This window comes from Amblyomma mixtum, chromosome 5 (assembly GCF_055824585.1).
Source record: "Amblyomma mixtum isolate Tamu chromosome 5, ASM5582458v1, whole genome shotgun sequence".
Classification (NCBI taxonomy): domain Eukaryota; kingdom Metazoa; phylum Arthropoda; class Arachnida; order Ixodida; family Ixodidae; genus Amblyomma; species Amblyomma mixtum.
Window position 1 is genome coordinate 41,822,913 of NC_143016.1, and position 16,462 is coordinate 41,839,374.

The following is a 16,462-nucleotide window of genomic DNA, read 5'->3' on the forward strand; positions in this document are numbered from 1 at the left end:
CACTGCGCGCGCCCCTGCGTTAGTGATTCATTTGACACCACCTATCCACGTTACATAGCTCCACGCAGCGTGATTTTCGCAGGAATTCGCGGCAGCGACGACGGCATCAACCCAAAATGTCTGAAACTATGCTTTACAGAGGTCCTTGCTTGCATTCTCAAGTATTGTCCACGCAGATATCGAGTATTCAAGCGACAGGTGCGTTAATGTGCCTAGGCTAAGTAACGCCCGATTTCGGTTTAGAACCCTGCTTGAAAAATACGTTCAGCAATGCGCGCAACATGAAAGCTAGACCTTAATCGCAAGCATCATGAGCAGCAGGAGCTTCAACAGCAAGTACCACACCTTTGGTGTCGAGGTCGTGAGCGAAGGAGTGCAACTGTAACAAAACAAATACGTCTAGCGATGCGTTCAACATGAAAGCTAGACCTGCACCGCGAGCAGCATGAGCAGCGTAGGCTCGAACAGCGAGTACCGCCCCTTTAGTATCGAGTTCGTGAGCCTAGGAGTCCAGCTGCAGCAACACAAATACGGCAAGCAATGCGCGCAACATCAAGCCTGGACCTGCATAGCGAGCAACGTAAACGGCGGGGCTCAAACAACATGCGAACGAGCATGACTGAAACCAAGCCGAGACGCCGCGCAATGCGAGCCACATTAAACCTGCACTTCAGCACGGCTTTCGTACCCGCTAGCGAACGAGTATATTTAAAATCATGCCAAACGGCATTTAGTGCGAAGAAAGACTGCAGCCGCCGGCGCTTCACACCAAATCATCCGAAAAAACACGGCTGACAACTGAAAAACGACCACTTATCTCTCAAAGACCCGGATCCACAACATTATCGAAGTTTGCCCGGCCGATCCTGTGCTGCCAAACCTTTCAGCGAGCCGCGTTGCTTTTTCTGGAAGGAATTACAAAACATCTTTTGCCACTACCACCTCGGTTGTTGCATCTATACGCGCAACAGAAGCTCGGCATCGCCGCAACACGTAGACGCCGTCAAAGATGAAAAAAAAAAAACGCTTCCCGGCCAAAACTGTTGCACAGAAAGAAAGTGAAGCGCGACTCCCAGCCCCAGCAATGGCGCCGGCGTCTGCTGCGGAGCCAAAAAGCGCGCGCTAACACGTGACTACGGCGCCTCGGCCAATGGGAGGCTCGATTCTCCGGCGGCGCGCCAGGAGAGGAGGAGTGTCGGAAAGTTCAAAGCTTTTCGCTACTTTTGTTTCATTCTTCCAAGATTCTTCCAAGATTCTTCCACCGTGCCCCCAAGCGCGCAGGACGCGCGCCGAAAAGCGGCGATGTTGTTGTTGTTGTTTACCTCATGGGATGGCGCATACCCATAGAGGGGGATCGGCCAAGAAGAGGGGTGCATAGAGAGTTTTTGAGATTTTTTGCTTGTTTGGTTTTGTTTTCTGGGGAAAAATAAATAGATAAATTAAGTAATAAATAGAAATAGCAGAATGCTGGGGAAGAGAATCTTTACGAGAAAGCAGAAAGACCAAAAAGAAACAGGACAAGCATAACGCACGCAGGAGCTGGACTCAGCAAGATCTCTAGCAGAGGGAGTTGATTAACAAATAAGTGAATGAAAATAATAATAATAATAATAGTAACGGGGGATAGAAAAAAAAATGTAATGATGTGTAAAAAATTAATTAAATAAATAAATAATAAAATATTAGCAAGGTAACCGTTTAGATTCCAGTAAAAAATTTTGAATGGCGGAAAAAACAGACCTGTGACTGTAACCGAGAATGGTGGCCCCAAATGACAATATGATCGGGCTGCTCAAACTAAGGCCAAGCTGTTGCAGTGGTTGCTCTAAATATCGACGTCTAATCATGGTGAAGCGTCGACAAAACAACAAAAAATGGTCTATTGATTCTTGTTCACCACAGAATGCGCAGACGGGAGAAAGCGCCAAACCAGACCTGTGCAAATAAAAATTTAAGGGGGGTATCCGGCAGCGCAGCCTAGTTAGAGAGACTTCAAGCTGTCGCGAATGGCATGATTTCCTGCTCCACGGATACTGAAGATGCAGGAAATCATCAGATCTTAAAAGTGATCCAGATGTCATGCCTAACAAAATGCTTCTCCGAAACCTCGCTGCTGTGATGTACGCTGTAGCCGGGAGAATAGGTAGCACGGGGCCATTGAGGGACGCTTTAGCCAGGCTATCAGCCACTTCATTGACTGTCACACTGCTATGACCCGGTACCCATATCATATGTAAAAGGCTCAAATGGGGAGGAAGTAATGATAAGAAGGTGTTGAGGATTGGAGAATCCGTAGCTGAGTCAAGGGACAAGCACAAAGAAAATGAGTCAGTAATGACAGCCACTGCGGAGAAAGAAGGGTCTAGTTTCCGAAGAGCAAGCACCACCGCCAGAAACACCCCTTGGAAAATTGGGGTGAAATCCGGAAGACGCACAGAAAAAGACCAATCCAGAAGCGGGCAATATATTCCCACTCCTGCCTTTTCATCACATTGGGAGGCGTCAGTAGCAATCATGATGGAAACAGGTAGGCTTTGTTAATGGTCTTCTAATAATCCATTTAAAATGCTTGATGGTTAAAATTTAAAATGCTTTGCATTCTTCGGGAAAATGTCATCATAGACAATTTTCACGGAAGGCCCACTCTTCTGTGTCGGAAGTATGTCAGACAGGAGTACATTTAACGGGTGAAGTAAAGTTTGTACCAGTACTACCTGCGGTGTATGAAATCGAGGCCAGTGGATTCCAAAAAAGAGGGTCGGCTGGCAACAAAACACAGACGAGGAACGGTGGAAACTTGAGTCATATATCGTGAGGTACGTCTGAACAGTGAGAAACTTAAATCTAGATACTAAAGGTGGAATTCGAGCTTCAAGGTAAAGCACGTCGTTAGCTACAAATTTAGGGAGGCCAAGGCACAACCGTAGAGCTTCCCGCTCTAAAAGAACAAGCGAGCGAATTTTGTAAGCAGCTGAACCAGAAAACAGCACTGATCCAAATTCTAACATTGGTCGGACGTACATAACATAAATCAGTAAAAGGGCATCTCTCCGCATTCCAGACTGTGGGGTTTAAATCGGGGAGGATAAACACGTTCTCCCCGTTTAACCGCGGCTGACACAGTTCAAAACCGCGCGGACCCCACCCCGTGGTCGCGAGCGCTACCGAGCGCTCGCCGACCACGGCGGGCCTTGCTCTACGGGAACAAAGGAACGACACACTGGCTGACACAAACAAGGCATTTATTGTTATAACAACAATAACGCCAGCTAGCAACAAAATACACTGAGGAATCGAGGATGCCCGACTCACCAGCACGGTTACGAGCGAACGTTCGCCCACGGTAGGGCAAAGGGATAAACTCCGAGGCCGAGCGGGACGGACTCGGCGGGAGCAAGTTCCGACCAAGAGGCGCCCGTCGACGAAGAGCGGAGCTGCGAGCGAAACGTCCGGTCGCTTCCCGGTGCCGAGCAGAAGAGCCCCCGTAGCTCCCCGCGAGCGCGCAGCAAAACGCCATCCGTGGCGCTGGTGTCGCTGCGACGCGAGCGCCCTCCCCTGTTAGTTACAGTAACCCAACTGAGAAGAGTGCGTTGCGGAGGAGCTAACTACCGTAGGGGGTGCAATGCGGGAAAGTGAACGCAGGGGACGAAGGCGTCCCCACAAGACCGGGGATTGCTTAATCTACGCAACATGCCCACAGCACGAGTGCCTTTCGCTGCAACATGGTCAGTGTGAGAGCGCCATGTGAGCTTGTCGTCATAAATGACACCAAGATATTTTAAAGACTGAACTTGGGGAATAATTTGCCGCTTGTAAGTTAGAGACAGAGCAACAGGATCTTGGAGTCGGAAAACAAGGGTAGCGCATTTGCTAACATTTAAAGTGAGTCGTAGGCCACCCAACCAACTCTCAAGCAAGTTGAGGTACGATTGCAGACGCACGTAAAGAGATTGAATGTCAGGAGCAGCCGAGAAAAATGCAATGTCGTCCGCATAGACGTACGTGCGAATTTCGTGATGACTGGGAATTGAGCTCAGTAGAATGTTGAAGAGTATGGGCGAAAGGATTGCCCCCTGAGGAACACCTCTAGTTTGTTTATACCATCCAGAGTTGACACCATGGAGTGTAGAATAAAACTGCCTCTTATCTAGGAACGCCGAGATCCAAGCAATTAAGTAGTGTGGAAACTGCAGAGTCTGCAGACTTTGCAATAATATGGTGTGTTCCACACTGTCGTAAGCTTTGGCTACATCTAATGTAACCAAAGCAGCATGCATTTTTTGACGCCGCGCAAGGAGGATTCGACTCTCGAGGTCAACATGGGCATTCCATATTGAACATTTTCGACGGAAACCGATTTGACAGTGACTGAGGATAATTTCACTATCCACAAACTCCGAAATACGTAGGAGCAAGACCCTTTCAATTAATTTAACCACATTGGATGTCAATGAAATAGGTCTAATATTTTCCAGAGAATAGCCGCCGGCATTATATTTAGGTAAAGGAATCACTTTGGCGAGTTTCCATTCAGGAGGAATCCAAGCATGATTGATGGAATCATTTACTAGCTGTAATAAAGAGTTAGGATACTCCTCAAAGAGGATCTTTATCATTTTTGACGTTACCCTATCAGGTCCAGGAGCAGCTGATGGTAACCTCAGCACTATAGGCGAAAGTTCTGAAAGGGTAACCTGAGGGACAAGCTTAATCTGATCCACTGACGCTACACACACGGAGTGCAAAGGTAGTGCAGACGAGAAACGCTTCTCTAATCCTTTGGCAATGATTTCAATGGTGTCTGTTGCTTCTTGCGGAGTCAAGACACATGAGGGAAAATTAGCTGGGGCCGGTACCTTTTTCCGCGAGTGTAAAAATCTGAAAAGTGCACGTCGGTTTCCTGATTTCGTCAGGAAATCGAAACGCTCAGATTCATAATGGTCTTTAGCTCGCGAAATCGTGCGTTTAAAAGTGGCTGCAATAAACTTATAATCATGCCAATTTTTCGGGCACTGATTGTGGAGGAGCTTCTTCCATGCAGCCTTTCTGCGTCTGTAGTCCCGCGTACAGTCTGCATTCCACCACCTTGTTGAATTGGTCCCTTTTGATGTACGCACCAGAAATTCGGACTTTTTGCGGCATTCCTGAATAGCCAAGCAAATGTCTTTTGAATTATGATCGTCTTCAGAACTTAACGCTGACGCAAGAGTAGAGCGCAAAGTAACCTGGAACTGGTTATAATTAATATATGATCTCAACTGTGAAGACGCTGGAGTTAAGCGGCAGTTAACCTCAAAAATAATAGGTATGTGATCACTAGATGTACCACAATCAACTGTCGACCAATTCAGAACAGGAACACAAGGGCTGGAGAAAGTTAAATCTAAAACAGATACGGTTTGAGCCAGAAGAAAGGTCGCCAAACCTGAATTCATGCACATAAGGTTGTTATCTGTAACCCAATCCCAAAGGCGTTTGCCACAGGGATTTGTCTTATATCCCCACGATACATGGTGCGAATTGAAGTCGCCTGCCAACAGAACTGACTTCTGGCAATTGACTAGTAGAAGATCTAGAGGCCTTGAATCCTGCACACCATTAGGAAAATAAGCATTAACTAATGAGAAGGGATAGCACCCAGGAATTACAAAGTCTAAAGCCATCATCTCACAGTCTAGAGAAGAGAACTGGAAAACAATTTTGGCCCTGTGACAAAATTTTGAAGAAACCAGAATGAGCAACCCCCCTCCTCTTGACTGGCGATCTTGGCGAAATGAGGAATAATTTTGTAAATGGAAACGTTTTTCAGGTGAAAGCCAAGTTTCTTGCAAAATGATTATGTCTGGATTAAGTTGTGATGAAAGGTAAAGTAAATCTGTGAAGCTGAAATGAGTGACCGACAGTTCCACTGGAGTATTCGTAACACCCCTATGGTGGCGCAATCTGAGCAGCAGCAACTGCCTGCCGCAAAATATTTTCCTTTGGCTTAGAGCCCAGCTGTTGTTTCTTTGATTTCGGATTTTGAGGAGAAGACGGGTTAGACATATGGGAGCCACTGCGTTTGAGGACTCGCGTATCTGTATCCATCATCTCTGCATCATGAGTGACTGGGACATCATTCGAAACGCCGGAGCTAATAATATGAGCATCAGGACTAACTGGTTCCTGGGGTGGCGATATGACCGATAATGAAGGTTGAGAAAGCAACGATGGCAAACGTGTCATCTATGAAGATATTGCAGATTGCATGGCCTGAGTAATCTGCGTAGCGAGAGCGTTTGAGATGCTCTCTGTGACAGTTGATACAATCTTTTCAATCATTTTCGTCATTGTGGCTTCTACAGCAGTCACTATAGCCTGCGAGACAGATGCATCGAGGGCGACACCTGAGCGGGCTGCCACACCCGCATAGCCGTGCGCTCTTTCTTTAATTTCGATTATGGCTTCACGCCGCGAACAGCGTTTACGGTCAATTAACTCAACAATTTGTGATTCCTGAGCCCGAGAAGGAAAATCCATGGAATTTGCAGCGTGATCACCCCCGCAAAGGCAACACTTAACCTCCTGTTCGGTGCATGCAGTCGATGCATGGTCATTGCCGCAATTGCAACATCGCAAGGTGGACTTGCAACAACCAGCACTATGTCCATATCGCCAGCAGTTGTTACATTGCAGTGGCTTTGATGGAAGGGGATCAACCCGGAAGATCAGTGGCCACGCTTTAATTTCTGACGGGCAGGAAATACCAGCAAAAGTGGCAATGACTGATTCTGTTGGTACACGCACATTATTCACCTCCCGGCTACATCTGTACACAGCAACAACGCCTGCCGCGGAGAGAAGGTCGAGGGTCTCCACCGGAGACATACAGGAGTCGACGCCACGGACTAGACCTTTTGAGCAGGCGAGATGGGAAGGAATAAAGCTGTTAACCGGAATAGATCCAAAGGATGCGCAGTTTAGAAGATCCTTTACGCAGGATAGGTCTTGGGAACGGCACAGTATCCCGCCGCGTCCAAACTGCCTCACCTCAGAAATTTCCTCATAGAGGGACGTGGCTGCCTGGAGAGCAGCTCGAACAGTCCCTGGGTTGGACATTTTGATGGCACCACCATCCTTCGGCACCAGCGCCACAGGAATGCTGCGGACGCCTGTGCGTTGAAAAGCCTCCAGAGGCATCACATTAGGCGATAGGGAAGCCGACCAGGGGGAGCTCCCCCGGCCGGCAGACTGCGTAGACATCAACTCAATTAAACGAACTGCGTGCGTTATCTACACAAGACAAAATGCGCAAAGGCGCAGGGGGAAAAACAAAAACAGGACAAGCCACCCAATACTTAGCCGATCCGCCTGGCGCGCACGTAGCGCCATCAGGCGGCGCCCACTAAAACCACTCTCTCCTCTTTCTCCTCGCAATGTACGCCACTGCCCCAACAGATAGCGCGCGACGGCAGCGCCTTTAGCGCCTCCCGCTCGTCTCGTTCGGGCGCAATGGGGCCCTGCGGGGACGCAGGAATCACGCGGTGACTTTGACCCGCCGCGGTGGCTCAGTGTAAAGGCCCAACTCCATCGGCGCTTTTCGGTGTGCACGCGGAGCGCCTGCGCGACCACCACGCACCGCGACGAGCGTCGAAAAGGAGCATGCGTCTCCATGCACCTGGTGCTGGCTCGCTCCCCCTAGCGAACCGACTGAAAAAATGTCAAGCCGTGAACAAAAGACGGTTGGGGAGCTGCAAGGATTCCGAGAAAATTTGAGGGAACCTGAAAGAGCTTTCAGCCGTGAAGAAAAGACTCCCCGAGAGCCCCGCGGTCCTCCCATTGTTGTAAACCGGACCCCGCTTCCGACGCGCGCGCCAGCGCCCGCGCGCAGGCGCCGATATCTGGCACTGTGGGATGCGAGCGTCGTGGACGCGCTGGGCGGCGGCCGACGCGTCGCGCATGCGCAGACCTGTTCTGGCCGACGCGTGGGCCCCCAAGCGCGCAGGACGCGCGCCAAAAGCGCCGATGGCCGTCTACCGAGCCGGAGTACCAAGGTTCGAACCCGACCGCGGCGGCCGCGTTTCGATGGAGGCGAAACGCAAGAGGCGCCCGAGTGCTGTGCGATGTCAGTGCACGTTAAAGAGCCCCAGGTGGTCGAAATTATTCCGGAGACTTCCACTACGGCACCTTTCCCTCTCTCTTCTTTCATTCCAACCTTCCGCCCTCCCCGTCCGCCGAGATATGTGACAGATACTGCTCCATTTCCTTTCCACAAAAACCAAAAGTACCCTGACCAGTAGACAAGTTTACTACACAGAACGCACTAAGCTTGTGTACGCTGCGCTTACTGCGTTGCGAATGCTGTAAAAACGCAGCTACAACACCTTCTGTTTGCCGTGCGCAGCGTCGCTTCGTTGGATGTTTGTATGCACGACTTGGATGTAAACATAGTGGCGCCATCTGGTGACAGTAAGTCAAAGCGCTTGAACTCTGTACTGGAGAAACTTTTTTTTCTGTATTTAGTGGTGAATATGACAAGCATTACCAGAATGTTTTTGTTTTTCCAGGAAGAAAACTATGAAAATAGAGAGAAAAATGTTAAAGCTGGCACAAAAGCTACAGTGTTGTTGCTTCCTTGGCTACGCGCTTGGAGGAAGGAAAATTTGCGACGCGGATAGTTAGGCTTAAGTGCTCGAAAATCACAGAATTATCTCAACAACATGGGCTAGTTGTCACTTAAACCTCGACGTATGGGTGAGAGTATGCGAAATAAAAGCGAACCGCTACCATTTGAGTGAGCTGTCGCATAAAATAATCCAGCGGTGACATGCATTTATTCCGAAGCGGGAGAGCAGGGCGCCGCCATGTTTGTTTACAAGCGAACGCTTAAGTGTATCCTCCGAATTTTTTGTTCGTTATTTTTTCTTGGTATTCGTTTTGTAGAGCGAGGTGAATTTTAATTTTTGAGGAAATAAAAGGCGCAGTTAACTGCCTCACTTTTAGGTGGAAACCTCAACCGCCTCTTGAGGGGAAGGAGGAAGGTGTGAATGAAAGGTGCGGTTGTGGAGGGCTCAGGAATAATTTTGACCACCTGGGGATCTTTAACATACTCTGAAATCGCACAGCACGCGGGCGCATTTTTGCATTTCGCCTCCATCAAAACGCGGCCGCCGTTGGCAGGTTTGAACCCGGGTATTCGTCTCGGCGCCGAGCGCGCTAACCACTGAACCAGGACTTAAATTCTGCTATTCAAATGTGGCCCATGAGGGCAGTAGTAAACGTTCATTGTGTAATCAAATTAAACTTTAATAATGCCCTCTTGTACTTAACGACTGTTTCTATTTCCTAGTCTCTGCCGGAGTACCCAGCACAATTAGCTCAGCCTGCTTTTCTTTAATGCGTTAGCATTAAAACAGTGCTGCGAACAAAAACCCGTCTGTCGGTTTGTGTACGGAGTCAATCAATAGAAACTTTTAGCTGGGCGTACGCAGTAAGCTTGCACACGCATCGTTTATTGCGTTGTGTACGCTGTAAATAGCGAGTTTTAGTAAGCGTACGCAGACATACGCAAAGTAGAGGTGTGCGAATATTCGAAATTTTCGAATATAATTCGAATATTATATTTTTACTGTTCGTATTCGATTCGAAATCCAAATAATCGTGTTGTTTCGAATCTTCGACCCGACGCGAATATTCGTACCCAGCCGAATATTCTATTGCGAGCACCGGCGTTCATTTCGGTTTGCAAGTCCTATCGACAGAGACATAACAATATGGCGGCGCCAAGAGCCAAGTGAGAGGGCATTTTTGTCGCTGGAGAAGTCGCTTCAGCTAGAAGGGAACTAACTACTTCTGCCTGACCATGTGGAGCAGACTGTTTTCCTTCACGACAACCTTTTATGCGAAGCATACTAAAATAGCCCAACCCAGCTCCTCGAGCGCGGCGGTGTCGTTACCATTGACCTTTCGTGACCTCCATGTCATACCACGTGATGCGTGACGTCAGAGCAGATGAAAAACGGGGGCTCAACTCGCGCCGTCGCGCAAGGCGTCGTGACCAAGGATGACCACGTGGTGCGTGACGTCACAGCAGATGAGAAACGGGGGCCCAGCTCGCGCCGTCGCGCGAGGCGTCGCGACCAAGGAGGACCACGTGATGCGTGACGTAACGACATAGGAGAAACGGGGCCCCAGCTCGCGCCGTCGCGCGAGGCGTCGCGACCAATGTGTTTCCTGCTTCTGCCGCTAGGTGCGCTGTAGTGAGTACACGGGATAGAGATGCCTCCTGGAGACAGGGCTGCTCGTTGGAATGAGAAGCAAAAGTTGCGGCGTGCTACAGAGACTGATGAAGAGCGTGAAGAACGTCTAGCCAAGCGGCGTGCTCGATATGCAACTCGGCGACAATATGCTTCGCATCTGACTAGGCTTAACCTAAGCTAAGCCTCAGCCATTTTTTGAGCAGCGTCCGCTCAGGCGGACGCAGTTGTTGCTGCGACGCGCGTCTTTCCTTTCCTCTCTCTCCTTCCTCTGATCTTTTAACTCTCCTCTATCTGCACGTGGCAGCGGTGGTGGCTTGGCTCGAGCCAGTAGCAGGCCCGTGCAATTTCCTTTTCATCCTTCTCTCAGTAACACCAACAACAACAACTGCTAGGCGTACAGGGGATAGAGATGCCTCCTGGAGACAGGGCTGCTCGTTGGAATGAGAAGCAAAAGTTGCGGCGTGCTACAGAGACTGATGAAGAGCGTGAAGAACGTTTAGCCAAGCGGCGTGCTCGATATGCAACTCGGCGACAATATGCTTCGCATCTGACTAGGCTTAACCTAGGCTAAGCCTCAGCCATTTTTTATGTTCATCCCAGCAACGCGCTTTTTTGCTTATGGCAAGCTAGCCTTAACCAATTCTGTGTACTAGCCATCTTCTCTGATATTTCCACTCCTCTAAGAGTAATCTTCGAGACTTTGATACTTTTTGTGCAGCCACACACATCTTTTGTGTTCATTTCATCACTCATAGTTGAACTGTGATGCTCTTGGGTGCTCAAATAATGTTTAGTAGTGGTTAAATGCGTCTGTCCTTGATTATTCGATTCGATATTCGGAACCAAGTATTCGTATTCGATTCATATTCGAAAAATTTGATATTCGCACACCCCTAACGCAAAGGCATCGCGAACGCTATAAAATAGCGTCATTCGTACTGCACATGCGCCAAACGCTATTTCAAACCGAGGCTATGCAAGCGGAAATGCTTGCGAATCCTGTCGCCGCGGCGGAAAAACCTGTTTTGAGTCGTCGCTGCGACGAGCGGCGAGGTTTCAACAAGTTGGAAATTTTCGCTGCGACGCGCCGCTCAATCGCTCAGTCGCTTGCATGTGAACCGGCCTTTACGTACGCTCTTGCGCAACGTTTGTGCGCAGTGCGCATTTGAAAGGAGTGGTATATAAGGCGCGCTTGCCCATGGAACAGGCGCAGACACTCGCCATGGAAGGAGAAGAAGAAGCAACAGTCGGACGGCGCAGAAATACCGATCCAGAAGTGGTAGCTTGGGAGTTGGCTGAAAAGCAGCGAGAACTTTTCGCTTCGAGATATCCAGGCTTAACCTTAGCTAAGCCACAACCAATTTTTTTTTCTTACGGCCTTCGCAATGGGGTCTGTTTCCGCTTCCCACCGCACCGCGGTCAGGTCGCCACTGCCCCACCGCTCCGCCGCTGTTTCCGCCGTTCACGTGAAAGGAGAACGCGCGCCCGCTCCAATTTTTGTCCCGCATGAGCGGTAACCGTCAGGTCCCGATATTTCACCCCTATGCATTAGTCAAAGACCTTGCAATCAGTCTCTTCGATTTGACATCCGAGATTTATAAAATAACGGAATAATTACCGCGCGGCAGCGCGCGCTCTCGTTCAGTATGATTGCATGGTCGCATGATCCTTCGGTTAAACTGACGTCAACACTTCTTACCTCTAAAGTTTGCGCAAAAACAAATCTATCAGCCTCATCAGTTCGCCTACTGACAGGTATTAACCAGTGTGCAGATTTATAAGTGACCTGAAGCGTTTGCGTCACCGGTTCCTAAGGATTTCGAAGCGTAAATATAGCTCATGAAATCTCAAGCGCTGCCGTTTTCGCTTCGCAGGAAAGCGGCTTAGCAAGACATCACGATGCTAATTCAGAGAAAAGAAAACAATTTCATTCACAACTAAATGCAAGTTGTCCAATGCAGAGAGTTCATATCCATAACCTCACTATGTTTTACATTCAAAACATACCCTGAAATGCTGTACTTATATAACTAGTCTCGCGACTTGCGCACATCACTTACAGGTTTGGTCGATTTAGTACATTGATCAACAACTTCCCATCAAAGAAGCAGACATGAACACCGCTGTAGAAGAACAAGAAAAAATCATTCTCCGCAAAAACTGCGCATTCTTTTGGAACTGTAGCCGTAATATATCCACATAAGTACGACCGGCGGTAGGAAAGTTCACAGTCTGAAAAAACTTCCTTGACGGTTTATGCTCATAATTAGCTGACTTCTCGCTCCTGTCGGTGACTTTCTTGGTGTAGTTATCAAGAAGTATTCTGAGAAATTTCTCAGATATTAAAGAGGCAGACCTTATGGCATGGCTGTAGTCGATTCCTTCTGGACAACTCAGCAAAGGTGAGTTTTCAAGGTGTGGCTGAATGAGGATTTGAAGTATTTCCAGAACATTTGTGCGTGGCACGTGCAAGACAGTTTTTTCAAAGAAATATAAAACCTTATCAAAGAGGGCAACAAACTCTGGTTTTGGGTGGTGCAGTCCACTGAAATCTTGGCCTTGCAGAATTGTGTAGAGAGGGCCTCTCGTCTCGCTAGTTTGAAGATGGATATTGCAAGCGTCGCATCCGAAGTCCCCGATTAACTTGAGAATGTATCCAGCGACGACGTAAGTCAAACCAGAGGATGTGACAGAGGGTGATGAAGTGACAGGAGCTTCCTTGAAATGCTTCAGGTAGTGATGCAAAATTACCGGAAAATTGACTATCAATAGTACCGATAGTTTTTTTGAAACTGTCGGTAGTGTAAAAAAAACTATCGATAGTACTACTATCGATAGTATTACCGATAGTCTACTATCGATAGTAATCCTACCGATTCTACTATCCATAGTGTTACTATCGATAGTATTGCTATCGATAGTAGAATCGATAGTATTACTATCGACAATGTTGCTATCGATAGTATCACTCGCGATAGTACCGCTTTCGATAGTCTTGCTATCGATAGCGGTACTATCGCTAATAAAACTATCGCTAGTAACACTATCGATAGTAACAATATTTATATTATGCATTTGTTGGCCAGCGATATAACCAAAACTGCGATACTTGATTGGTTTCACGGTCTCATGAGAATTAACGTTCCCAAGAGACTCAAGCTAGGGATGCCATAGTGGAGGTCTCCGGGTAAACTTCGGCCAGCTGTGGTTCTTTAACATGCACAGGGACAGTCCGGAAAAATGCCTGGAACTGCATCCGATGAAATAACAAACAGCACAAGTTGTGCTGGATTACACGACACCATCGTGCACAGCAGACGCCGTCTTGCTGACGTAACCGCTGTAGAAATGCTTTTCGCACACATACTTCGCAACTAGGACGTTCGCACGCTAACATTTTATCCAGCAACTTTACGTAGGGAACGTCTGCAGAGCTCGATGACGCGTAGGCCGCGAAAACGGGCGAGTCCTGTCAGATACTCATACCATCACCTCTATACCACACACTCGGGAAACCAAGTTTAGGATGCAGTGGGTACGCGTGGTTGATTTTATAGAATTGGTAGAACTATATATAACAAGTAGTATCGATACGGCTATCGATTGTACTATCAATAGAAGTATCGAAAGTACTATCGAAAGTAGTAACTATCGATAGTACTATCGATCGCGCACTATCGAATGTAGCAACTATCGATAGTCTTTTTTACCATCGATAGTGAATCAACTATCGATAGTACCGATGGTACTATCGATAGTTTTGCATCACTAGCTTAAGGCCCTCAAAGACGCACTGCTTTCGGCAGAGTGGAAGTAATTTCTTCGGCGTGGACACATGGTATATTTAATCTGTTGCCAATTGAAGACTCAGTCTTGTCAATGCGGTCAAGTGCCGCTGTTACAGCTTCCCTCCGCACATCATTCTTATTTTTCCGAAGAGAGCCTCCCTAACAACCACTGATATCCTTCGGACGGCCGACAGAGGTCTGTTTCGGATGTTCCGTACGTCCGCTGAGCATCCGCAAACAGCCGGTAGACGTCCGTTGTCGGTAGACGTCCGTCGGCCGTCTGATAGGAGGTCAAAGGTATACGTTTCGCCCGCCGACGGACGTCCAGTTGAGTACGTCCATTGGCGGATCTTTCTTGAATATTCGCATATATAGTGCATGCGTGCTTTTTTCACTTCGCGCGATGCAATAAACGAAAAACAATTTGATGCACAGCAGGCATATTTTATTGTGGTTGACGATACATCAGCAGAGCAATGGGATATATTCAGAAAATTTCTTAAATGTGACTCTTCAAATGTGGCAAGCTTGGGACACACATCCATAATCTTCCCACCCACAGGATTTTTGAAAAAAAAAGAGAACGCGGCAAACATCAGTCATGTGAAACAAACGGCACAATGCAGCAGCCCAAGTAAAAACATTGGAACCAATTAATAGAAGTGTTTAATGCTGCAAGTATAACAGACAATGCACTTTATCAAACACCTCAATAAGTATAAGGCAATAACAGCGCTCACTTTTCCACACCATATTTAACAATGTATCTGTTCTTTATTTATTCTCATGGGCCTTAAAGGGAGACTGAAGCACTTTTTCTGAAAATCGGGCTGGCAGCGGCGTGCTATAGTTTTTCATGCTGTATACTGGAATATCGCATCCAAATACGGCAAAAACAAGCGCGAATTGCCTTCTTTAGCCGAAATATGCGGCCTGTGCCGCGGGGCACGCCGCGCGGCGCGCCGCCGCCCGTCATTGGTCAAGAGAGATCGTGACGTCACTTTGAGGACTGGAGAAGCTGCCGACGCGGATCCGGCGCTGCGTTGAGTGCAGATCGCAGCTTTCCGTGTCGTTGTAAAAGCGAATACGGCGACTGTTTTTTTTTACTGACCACCGAAGAAAAGGATACTACAGTTTGCTCATTCCACGTATCGCCTGAAACCAAAAAAGACACAAGCAAAAAATTCTATGCCTAGCACAAGCATACGCCAGCGTCAAAGACGCGATGCAGACCATGCGTAAAAGGTGCCAGCACAACCTCGGCTCATATTCTCGGAAAGGAAGGGGTGCGAACAATACTCAAGTCAGTTACCACCACCGGACGCCTCCTGGCTCGCCCGGAAGAGCGTCATCCTAAAGAAAAGGCCCAAAGCACTGTGTACAAGAAATCCTATTCTCAGTACCCGGCGTTGCAGGTTGGGGCAAGAAAGAATTTTAAGGAAACGATGAAGGAGCACAAAGTTGGTGTCAAAATTAGCGACGCAATCATGGTGCGCTGGAAACCAAGCCAAATACGCGCACAAGGCTGCTGCTTCACTCCTGGCGCGTTCAGCAGATGCCAGAAAATATTAATCGCTGCCTCGGAAACGTTCGCCCTTCCTAGATTTGCAGTTTAGGTTCAGTGAAGTAGTTGCCAACTATATGTGTGTTTAAAAGCCAAGCTAGCTCCAACTCGCCCGCTGCCACAACTTGATGAAGAAACCGAGTAAGGCTGCGGTGTTTTTTTGCAAAAACTCGGTTGGCATTCATTTCTCTCATAAATTTGCATCCCAAATCAACGTCGAACGCTTTCATTTTAATTGCTTAGCTAGGATTAAACGAGATGCCGCATATGAAGAGCTTCGATGCTTGCTTGCTTTCTTTATTGTGCTTTGCTCTGCTTGCTTGCTTGCTTGGACACGTCGAACCGAGTATAAAATCACTAACCGAGCCTTGCTGAGCACGTCTCAGGTGGTCTGGCCGCACCTAAGCTGAGGAGAGCGACACATGCTTAAGCCTCTATAAGGTTTCTTCAGGGGCTAAGTGAGCATGTTTCTATTTTTAAAAGAGGTGCTTCTTCGGAATGGTGACACGCTTCTCATGCGCGAGGAAATCGATGGAACTGTGTCATGGTTCAGCCGCGCCTTTTCGGCAGAAATCTCCAGAGAGAGAGAGAAAAACTTTATCATGGCAAGTGTGTTTAGACCCCCCTTGGGTCCCTGGACCACCGCACGGTCCCACTCTACGTCGTAACGTTCATGCGGTGTTTGTCCATGACGTCGGCACCCCGAAGCACCGCAGCAAGCTGCGATGGCGGGTCCGGAGACGAGAGCACGACCTCCCAGTCCTCCCAACTTGATAACGCGGGCTGTCCCTGCGGGGGAGGATCAGCAAGGCAGCCGAAAAGGATGTGGGAGAGTGTGGCCTGAGGGTCGCCGCACAGGGTGCATGCAGGGG